The sequence below is a fragment of the Cryptomeria japonica genome, chromosome 5, assembly GCF_030272615.1.
Source record: "Cryptomeria japonica chromosome 5, Sugi_1.0, whole genome shotgun sequence".
In the NCBI taxonomy this organism is placed as follows: domain Eukaryota; kingdom Viridiplantae; phylum Streptophyta; class Pinopsida; order Cupressales; family Cupressaceae; genus Cryptomeria; species Cryptomeria japonica.
Window position 1 is genome coordinate 439,925,677 of NC_081409.1, and position 12,232 is coordinate 439,937,908.

A 12,232-nucleotide genomic window follows, 5' to 3' on the forward strand; every position below is an offset into this window, starting at 1 on the left:
GTTGATGATTATGGACATAACTGATTAAAGATGTTTTACTATCTTGATATTATTATTTTGTCATTGATGTCAAGAAATTGATTTTCTAATTCAGTATGATGTTTCCATATCTTGAGAAGTATGATATGAAGATTATAAAGAAGTCGGTAAAAGACATAGGAAAGAATATGATGAATAAGGGGATAAGTTATTCAATGGGCAATTACTACCGAGTCAGACAATGATGAGATCATGATGTTTTAGATTGTTTTAACAACATACATATGTTGTAAAATGTAAAGGTTAATACTATACAATGTTATCAGGCAAAGAACCTAGTCGGTAAACCCTAAGGTTATCGCTATCGATTAATGAAGGCAGAATGTCTACTAAGTGAAGTTTAGTATTTACCGAGTTACAACCGAGCTATAACAAAATGCATTAAATATTTACATGTGATATTTAATGAAAGAAGTTGATGAGCTGGAGTGGATCAATGATTGGTAAGTCATGGAAGAAGTTTGTTAACGAATCTAAGGCAATGGAAAGTCAACATGAAGATCTACAGCTCAGATTGAACTACAATACCCTAACACAAGTTCCAAGGTGACAATACAAGTTCCAATGTGGGGTAAAACATTTTCAGATCGAAAGGTACATTGAACCTGGACAAGATTGAAGATCTGATGGCTATGATTGATCATGGGAAATGTGATCAATGAGATTGAGCGGTTAGAAGATTATTTATAAATAGGAAACTATTGATAAACAATGTATGGGGGAAAGTGTATGCACAAGGATGCTACATAGTGATTACCGAGCACAAAAGCTTGAAGACCTGTTAGAATAATAGAGTATTGATGCCTAGTAGATAGACAAGATTAGCTCTATGTCTAGATTGTATTGAACAAATAGGAATCTACTTTAGCATTTTAGATGTGAAGTTGCAGATAGATTTTTATTACTGTTATTTTGTGAAAGTGATAGAAAATCTCTTAACCAAGTGGACTTAACAGTCTTATATGTAAATCCTCTAGCAAGGTGACATTCTGATTGAGTGTTTGAAATCCTTTGACAAGGTCACTTCTAACAAAGTGAAGATCCTAATAGATCTAAGGGAAATCCCTTAACCGGGTCACATCTAGCAATGTGTTTGTAATCTTTAACATGATTTGCTTTTAACCGAGCATACTCTAGAAGAGTATATTTCTTAGTGGGTCCGAAATCCCATGGTGGTTTTTCCCTATTTGGGTTTCCACGTTAAATCTGGTGTTGTGAGGTTTATATTGTTCATATGCTTTTGAGTTTGCATGTTTGACAGTTTTTGGTTACATGATTGATATATGTGTTACCGAGGTTGAATCTGATTTTTTATGGATGACTAAGTTTGTATGATTCACCCCCCCTCTCATCTTGTTGGCTATTGGATCTGTACTTATATTAAGTATCAGAACTATCAGTATCTGATAGAGCTTAAATCGGTACTGAATCTAGCATTGTAGATGCTATTTTGAGTAGTACATTGTCATTGGATTTAACCATCCAATTGTAGTCAGTGGGACTCCACTTTTGTATTGAGCAGTGAGCTCTAGGCTATTGGCTTTCCTGCATGTGCAGGCCCCTATTGTATAAGTAATATTTATTCATATTGGCTAGCCAGTAAATATTGTGGGTCACAAATCCCACCAAGGTTTTTCCCCTTCTGGGTTTCCTCACCAAAATATCTATGTTATGGTGTGCATTGATGCTTATTCTTTTGTTTCTCTTTAATACACTATTATTTGCTTACTGGTATATTAATTTGGGTTATAAAGTTACAAACAAGTTTAAATCTGTTATTTACCGATTAGACACTGATTCACCCCCCCCCCCCCCCCCCGGCCTCTTAGTGTCTTTGGGACTGATCAAGTATCTAACACTTGTTAGCTAAATTATTGCTTCCAAAAGGTACACTAGGGCTAATAAGAAAAAATGGATAGTTGATAAAGATTTTGAATTTTTAGAATCTATCAACTTTTTGGATTTCCTACCTATTCAGAGAATTAAAACTATGAATAAACCTCTTTCTCCTCCTAAGCCTAATAAGCCTACCCCTTCTAGTCCATGTTCTCTTAGCCAAGCCCTTGTGTTTTAGGGTACTATATTACCTCTCCAAATTTGTTTCCCAATCCCTCCTATCTAAATCATGGCTCAACTTGTACCATGGGGCTTAGCAATAGGTCCTATTGCATTTGTAGTTGGGGCCCAACTCCATGAGATACAAAAAGGCTCTGGGAAAATTATCCCTAATTTTAATGGAGATGGAAAGGTTTCTCTTGAGGAATATTTGAAAGCTTTCTTTGTTGTGTCCTCTATCTTGGCAGTGCAACATGAAGATGTTGCAATGAGGTTGTTTGTAGAATCTTTAACAAGTCTTTCTACCAAATGGTTTTATTATCTTATTGATGGTTGCATTAATGATTGGAACACATTGAGAACCAAGTTTGAAAGTAGATTCAAGACAGTTGTGGATGATTCAATTTTGGTTGCTCAATTAGGTTCTATGAAGAAAGAAGTACACGAAACTATGAGAGATTTTGCGGCAAAGTTTAACAAACTCTATAATAGAATTTCTACTAATATGAGACCTAGCGAACATTTAATCAAGGCTATGTTTATCAACACCCTACTACCTGATATAAGTTTTACTATAAAAAGGGAGGGTGTTGGTAATATAGAAGTTGCTCAAACATTGGCTATAGCAATAGTAGATGATCTTATTATAGTGGGAAAATGGAAAAAAGAACTACAAACTAGGAAACCATTACCAGTAAATTCTATGGGATGGAAAATTCATCTTTTATTAACAAAGTAATCAATTACAAACAAGGGAAATCACGAATCCCTATCCTAATCAGAATTTAACAAACAATACAATGGAATAATGCAATTAAGAAATATTAATTATAGATGAAATCAATAAAAACTCCCTATTTTGTGACTACATAAAACTTCCATTGCTCTTCTCCTCTTCGTGGTATGATGGCTCTTAGATGTTGCGTTGGTAACCTACAAGTGACACAAAGATTCAAAGTTCATGATTCAGAATGTAATTGTTCAAGATTGAGGAGGATTGAAAATGGAGATTGGATGCTCAATTTATAGAAAATTGGATGAGATTGATTGAAAGGTGGAACAGATTGATCAATAGGTGTGAACTCAGGTGAGCTCAAATGAAAATTGATAGTTGAACTACTAATTGTAGGAGTGAAACTCAATAGATTGAATAGATTAATTGAGTTAATTGATTGAGAAAAAGCTAATTGAGGGAAGAAAAAGAATGATTGAAGGAAATAAAGAGGATGACAAAGAAAGCTTAATTTAGAAAAAGCTAACTGAAAGATAGAAATAAAGATTGGAGAGATAAATGATTTAATTAATTAATTGATTGAATTAATTAATTTTAGGATGTTCTTGATTTAGATTAGATATTTAATTTAATCTTTGCATGAGATTTTAATTCAAATATTGAATTTATTAATTCAATTTAGTATTTGAATATATTTAGAACTTGACTTTGATTTTCAATTTGGTTTTTGAAATGAATTTGGAAGAAGTTAGAAGAATATGAAATTAAATGAAATTAGAATTTGGAAATGGAAGAATTAATTAGTTAATTAAATAATTTAAAGAAACTATTTAATTATTTAGAAATTGAATCTAATTAAATAATAAAGATTATTTAAACTGGGGAATTAATCAGAATTAATTAAATAATAAATATTTAATTAATATTTAGAAAATGATTAAAATGATTAAATGATGATAGAATAAGTAAGATTATGAGGAAATATGAAATTAGAAGAAATAGATTAATTAAATTAATTAAATAATAAAGACTATTTAATCAATTAGAGAAATAATTAGTACGTGATCAATGAGACATTTTTAGGTGTCTAGATTTGCCCCTCTTTGAGACAATGTCGAAATGATGTTATTTCAAAGAAAATAAATTTTTTTGCCCCAGTATTCCCCGGTGATACTTAGGGTGTAATGCCCCCTAGAGAGATTGTTTGTGCACTAAAGACATGAATGATCTCTTGAAAAAAGAAGAATGTGAGATGAAAGATAGAAGAATGGTTAGTTGATTAGAGATAGAGATAGGTGATGTGAAGATGACATTGAGACAAAATATGAGAGAATGAATTGATGAAAGAAATAGAATAATGAATTAGAAGCAATTGAAGATGATTTAGAAAGAGATGATGAGAAAAGAATCAGCAAACTAGCAATAAACATATGAGATGAGAATGAAATTGAATGAATCATGAACCTGTGTCACATATTTTATTGTGTCAATATATATTCATCACTAAACCTTATTATTGAACAATGAAGCTTAGCAAATTAGGGTATAAGGAACCAAGATATAAAGATATCTTATTGTAGAAACAAACACATAGTAGACAAGCAACAAACAAAGAAAAAAAGATAATGCCCATCATGGCTCCTCTAGTCACTTGTGGACATCCTTGAGTAGAATAGGAACAATATCTGTCACCAAATGATAAAAGTTAAAGACTGACCTAGACAAAATTCAGCAGCTATACTAACCTTGTGCCTTCGTTCTCAGTTGTTTGATGTGATGGTTGATAATGTCTAATCTAAGAAAGTTGCAGACCTTGTTTAAGACCAACCTGTCTAATTTCGAGTGTATCCTCTTTTGTTTAAGACAAGATAATGATCATGTTGATATGGATATGATACGATTGATAAGATAGTTTGATCAGTTAATTGCAGATGTTTGACTGGATAGTCGTATCCTTTGTTAACTTTGTACGAAGTGTTTGTTGGATATCTGCTACGGTATTTGTTTCTCACAAGACATTTTATTGCAAGTTTTTATGATTGATTGATTTTTTATTTTTAGTTCTTTTCCAAGAGCTTTTTTGATGTTTTTGGATTATGTAGATCGATATTTGAATGTTTTTGGTTGATTTTTTTAAGGACATTTTTAAGATGTTTTTGGTATTTTTTAGATTTTTCAATGTTTTTGGATTTTGTGGTTTTTAATTGTTTTTTGGTTTTTTGAGTTTTTCAATGTTTTTGGATTTTTGAAGGACGTTATACAATTTTTAGGATTTTTTTAGAACTTTATACAATTTTTTGGATTTTTTCAGGACTTTATATTATTTTTTGGATTTTTTCAGTTATGCCCCCAGTGTGCAGACTATATATGACATAATGATCTGCAAAATGTATGGGGAGACAAATGAATTTTTAACATGACCTATGTGAATGCAATATACAAGATGAAGATGCATTTTCTATTCGAACAAGGTTGACCGTGTTTGTTTTTGCATTTGTAATACACCAATTGAAATGGAGGTGCCAAACCTTTCATAGATAAGCGATCAATCAATCTCTAAGGTCCTTGGGATCATTCAACTCAACACACTTAGTGACTAGGATTTACAAATAGAGACGGAAAAAAATTCCCCATTGGTTCTTGAAACTTTGATCTTCTTTTGCCCATGTGTGTGCAAATAAGTTAATTCCTGCTCTTGTATTCACTAAAGATCCTTAGCATCCTATATGACTAGCTACATGGTTTATCCTAACTTCAAAAGCATCTTGAATAGAGCCTCGATGCTAGAAAGCTTTGAGAGCTCCGACGAGGTTATAGACTGTAACTTCTCAAATATTGCTCCATTGCCAGTAGGCATTCATAGCCCTAATCAAGTTGCTTGCATGTTCGCATAGTCAATATTTTTATTGTATTTGTATGCATGATATTTTAGTTATATATCATTGCTATATTTGCCTTTAGATGGATATTTGGCATATCTCTTTTTCTCTTTTTTTGTTTTCTTGCCTTGACTTGTAAGTAATGAAACCTACTTGGGTGTGACAATTATAGCAGCATTGAAGTAGAATTTTAGATTTTTCAATAGTCATATGATCAACTAGGTGTCTAAAATGAATTAGAGATCTTATTAATATGTGAGATATAGCAATTGATAGATTGTGGGCTAACAAGTCTCAAATAGTGAAATCACTACCCAACCATAAGTAAAGCATCATCACAGGGTAATATTGAGAATGAATGACTTTATAACCTCAAAGACTTCATGTTCAAATATCTAAGAAAGGAGACGACCCTTGTTTTCCTTAGATGCAAACGAATTATAAACTCGAATAGTTGCCTTGTTTTATTGATGCTTCTATATGAAAATCTAGAAATTTTAAGAATGCGATGCATTTAAAAAAGAAACTATAGGTGATGCAGTGTTTTAAATGATATGATATGCAATGCAGAAAGTAAAACCTAAACTACACAACCCTCTAGTTATAATATTTGTGTAGGTAGTTCATTGGTCTTTGTTTGAAGAGTCAGATAAAGATGTATTTTTCAATACGATATAAGGACTCAGCTGGGTGTATATGTTCAAAATCTCCAATGTTGATTTTATTAGTTTTTCGATTTTGTGGATCATCGTAATGAAATCCAACTCTAGAACCCATGAATTCAGGTATAGCATTATCATTTTCAAAGAAATCCAATTGTGATAGGTTCTATTACCCCTAGTCTTTCAAGTGTGGGTGTCTAAGGCAAATTGATTCTAGTTCTGAAGTTGTGACATGAGCAGGTGTTATGCCTATTTTTATTGATGCACTTGAAGAGGATGATGAAACCAACCAAGTGTTGATCTTATTACTTGGTGTTATTCTTGTGCATGAAGAATATGATGAAACAATTGTTGACAAGTGTTAGGTCCCAGAGACAACTGAGGGGGGGGGGGGTGAATCAGTTGTCTAATAAGTTCAAACCAAAAACCAATTAACCAACTTGATGCTTAATACTGGTAAACCAGTTAAGTATGTCGGTAGACAGTGTTAACAGTAAATTGCTATACCGATAAGAATTAATGCATGAAACATAAACATAAAGTCATCCACAACACATAACACCAATATTTTGTATGTGGAAACCCTGTAAGGGGAAAAACCACGGTGGGAAACCTTACCCATAATTAGATGATACTACTGCAGATAGTAAGTGTACATAAATGGGGTCTGCACATGTAGAAAGGCCAATAGCCTAGAGCTCACTGCTCAATCACAAAATGGGAGCCACACTGACTATAGTTGGATGGTTAAATCCAATAAGAATGTACTACACAAAATAGCATCTTCATATGTTGGGTTCAGTACTAGTGTAATGCTGATATGCTTATACAAAAACCTAACTTCACCTTCAAATGATGTCTTCATGTATACCTCTGCTTAATCTCACATATACCTTCACTCAATTCTTTTTCGCATTCCACACTTGATCTTACAAATAAGATCTTACATTTATACCATAACCTAAGACCAATTTTAGTAGGTTAGCTCTACAATATATTACAATAAAAATTTTACATACAAGATAATATCTGATGCAATAATTGATTAAACATGTCAGCTTAATGCATTTAAATCAATAATAAATCATCTCCATAGCATGCCATGCTGATCTGGAAAAGATAAACCTACCAGTGTAACCCTAGATAACTTGGACCTATTTGCTGGTAAAAGCAAATATGCAAATATGAATATACCAATGATAAATTCTTCAAAACAAAGTGTCCACATGATGTCTTCAACATTACCAAGTGTCTTCCATATCATTCCAGGTACTGGTGAACATTATATCCTGCCAGTGAACCATATACTAGTAACTGTGCAATAGTTACTTGCTTGCCAGTGAATGTTGCTGCATCTCCAAAATGCTTGTTTTCAGTAGGTGTTGACATCAATGACAAAACCATACCAAAATACCAACAATCTCCCCCTTTGGCATTGATGGCAACATAAGATGGAAAAACCATCAAAGTGCCAAAACAGAAATACCAAAAACCAAAAACCAACAATCTCAATTTCTCCCCCTCGGAGCAACATGAGTTTATCCAAAGATTTATTTTCAATACCAATCTCTCCTCAAAAGATAATGTGTTTTTCCATAGATATCTCTCCCCCTTTGACATCAAATGCCAAAGTTACAAAAATCAAGTTCATACAAAATACCAACTACTCCCCCTAAGAAGTAGCTTCCTCATCAAAGACCGGAATAAAAGATTTGTCTTTTAATTCTATCAGTTGATGACAATCATCAACTATCTAAGTCTCTACTGATGGTGGTATGACTTCAAGCTGATCTCTAAGATATTCAAAAGTCTCCTTAGGAAAAGGTTTTGTGAAAATATCTACAAGTTGTTCTTTAGTATTCACATAAACCAGTCTTATCTCTTTTTCTTCAACTTTTTCCCTTAGAAAATTTAGTTTGATAGAAACATGTTTTGTTTTAGAATGTAATACTAGATTTTTAGATATATAAATTACTGAAGTGTTATCATAATAAATAGTAATGGGTTCCTTGCATTTTACCTTTATGTCTTTCAACATTTGCTTAAGCCATAGTACCTGTGTACAGTTAGTTGCTGCTACAACATATTCTAATTCTACTGTTGATAAAGATGTACAACTTTGTTTCTTACTCAACCAAGAAACTAATCTCTTTCCAAGAAAGAATGCTCCTCTAGTGGTGTTTTTTCTATCATCCACATCTCCTACCCAATTTGCATCTGTGTATGCACATAGATCAAATTTTCATCTCTAGGATACCATAATCCAAGATTTGTTGTGCCTTGTAAGTACCGAAAAATCCTTTTTACTGTTGATTCATGATTTCCCCTAGGACTACTTTGAAATATAGAAACAATACATACCACATTCATAATATCACACCTGGTTTGTGTTAAATATAGTAAACCTCCTATCATAGATTTGTATCTAGTTGGATTAATAGGTGTAGATTCATCCCTTTGAGATAATTTGTCATTTGTAGTCATAGGTGTGCTTACCAGTTTAGAGTTCTCCATCCCAAATTTCTTTAGTAATTCTTTCAAGTACTTGGATTGACTAAAAAATATAGCTTTATCAATCTGTTAAATCTGCAATCCTAAAAAGAATTTTATTTCTCCAATCATAGACATTTCAAATTCTTGCTGCATTTTAATAGAAAATTTCTTACATAATCCATCTTCTCCTCCAAAGATTATATCATCAACAAATACTTCAATAATCAAGATGTCATCATTAGTTATTTTGTAATATAAATTGCTATCTCCATTTCCTTTAGTAAAACCAATCTTTAAAAGATACTTATCCAACCTTGCATACCAAGCTCTTGGGGCTTGTTTTAATCCATACAGAGCTTTTCTTAACCTACAAACCATATCATTGTCATTTGTCAAGGAAAATCCATCAGGTTGTTCAATATATACTTCTTCTTCAAGATCTCCATTCAAAAATGCACATTTAATATCCATTTGATAAACTTTGTAACTGTCCTTGTGAGCTGCAAAAGCCAAGAATAATCTGATTGCCTCAATTCTGGCTACCAGTGCAAAGGTTTCATTGTAATCAAATCCTTCTTTCTGAGAATATCCCTTACACACTAGTCTTGCTTTATTTTTGACAACCTTACCATCTTCATTAAGTTTGTTTCTAAATACCCATTTGGTTCCAGTTACATTTTTATCTTTAGGTTGGGGAACTAATGTCCAAGTATTATTTTTCTCAATTTGTCCTAATTCTTCTTCCATAGCTTTAATCCAAAATTTATCTTCACATGCCTCATTGATAGATAATGGTTCAATTTGAGAAATAAGACATACCTCTTCATTTGCCAATCTTCCTCTTGTCATAACTCCTTTAAATTTGTTTCCAATTATCTGATCTTCAGAATGATTCAATCTTACATACTAGGGTGTCTTAGTTTGTTGTTGTTCTTTAATTACTGTGGAATCCTCTGATGATACCGGGGTAACTAGATCTTCATTCTGTATCGATGGATTCAGTGTAGGCTCATTTGTCCCAATTTCTGTTGCCGGTTCAGAGTCTATATACCTTGAAGTTCCTCTAAATTGTTCATCAATCTTTACATTTGTACTCTCAACAATTTTCTACAATCTCTTATTAAAACATCTATATGCCTTGCTCTTAGATGAATAACCAAGAAATATTCCTTCATCACTTCTAGGATCAAATTTGCCAATATACTCATCTCTTCTAATATAACATTTACTTCCAAAAATTCTGAAATACTTAAGAGTAGGAGTATTACCAAACCATAGTTCATGAGGGGTCTTATCGATTTCACCTTTGATGTGAACTTTGTTGAATGTATAGATAGCAGTGCTAACTACCTCTCTCCAATACACATGTGGTAGATTTTCTTTTGATAACATACTTCTTGTTGCATCCAAGATAGTTCTATTTTTCCTTTCAACAACTCCATTCTATTGTGGCATCCGAGGTGCCGATAACTGTCTTTTGATTCCATTCACTTCATAGAATGTATTAAAGTCCTTAGATGTGAATTCTCCTCCTTGATCTAATCTTAAACATTTGATTTTCTTACCGGTTTCATTCTCAACCATTGCTTTGAACAGTTTGAACTTCCCAAGTGCTTCTAATTTTTCTCTGAGAAAAGTAACCCAACACATTCTAGAATAATCATCAATAATTAGCATGAAATATCTATCACCTTGTAAGATTTTAGTTCTAGCTGGACCACATAAATCAATGTAAATTAAATCAAGAGCATTATTGGATTTTTCTTGAATACTTTTGAAACTAGCTCTAACTTGTTTTCCAAATTGACATTCCTTACAAATTGTATTCTGAGGTTTCATAATTTTAGGTAGATCTCTAACTACCTTAGAAGTACTGATTTTTACCATGCAATCAAAGTTTACATGACATAGTCTCTTATGCCATAACCAAATTTCATCTATATGTGCAATTAAGCATGCCTTTTCACTGTTATTCAAATGAAAGATATTACCTCTAGTCTGATTACCGGTTGTAATTTCCAAACCAGTTCTATTCATGATTTTGTATTTTCCATTTTTAAATTGTAACTGAAATCCTTTCTCAACTAATTGACCAACACTTAAAAGATTATGCTTTAATCCTTCAACATAGTAGACATTGTCAGTGTTATGCTTACCATCAAGAGATATTGAACCCTTACCTTTGATTAAATAGGCTTTGTCATCTCCAAATCTTACTAAACCTCCATTGTATTCTTGAAAGTTCAAGAATTTACCTTTGTCTCCAGTCATGTGATGTGAGCATCCTGAGTCAATGATCCATTCATCCTTTGCTTCAACTTTAGCTACTAGGGCTTGTTTTACTGGTTGAACAGTAGTTGTTGGTTGATCCTCTGTTATAGCAACAAAAACCCATCCATTGTCTACTTGATCCTCATCAGAATCATCAGTCACACCTTCATCAACAATGTAACAAGATTTGTCTTTGTTCTTCTTAAATCTGTATCTCTGATATTCAGGATTAGGCTTGTATGTTCTTCTAGCTTCTTCTCTTAGTCTAGCATTTCTATCAAGGCATCTTGAAGCCATCTGACCAATCTTTTATAGTTAAAACATTTAAAGGGTGCTTTACCTTCATACTTACTTCCAACTAGACCTTATGGCATTTTTCTTGCAAATAGTGCTTCAAGTTCTTCAAGCTCTTCATTCTCCTTCCTAGTTTCTTCAAGTTCTCTTGCATAAAAGGCTTTCTAGTCTAATTTGTCAAATGATGGAGCAGATGATGTTGATGCTTTAAAGGCCAAATCAGTTTTAATAGTAGCAACAAGACCAAATTCCTCAATTTCAAAGGCTGAAAGTTTTCCAATCAATGTATCCCTAGTTACTGATGTATTAGGCATTGTTCTCAACTAATTTATAGCAGTAACCTTCATTTTATATGCTGATGGCAATCCTCTTAAGATTTTTGAAACAATATCATCCTCACTCAGGGTTCCTCCACAACATTTAATACCCAAAATAATTTCATTTAGTCTTTCCATAAAAATAGAAATCCTTTCATCTTCTTCCATTTTCAGATGTTCATACCTAACTCGGAAGCTTTCAAGTTTTGCAATCTTGACTATGGAATCTCCTTCATTTAGTGTTTCCAAATGATCCCAAATAGCTTTAGTAGTAGACCTATCTGATAATCCCATGATTTGTTGATCTGATAATGTGCTCAAAAGTGTTTCTCTTGCTTTGCAACCATTCTCTTCATCTTTAGCTAAGGTAGTTGGAGCAGTGTGACCAGCTATAGTAGTAGTATAACCATTCTTTTTAACTTCTTAGACGTCTTTACCGATGCAATTCAGATGTGTCTCCATCCTGATCTTCCATATCCCATAGTTGGT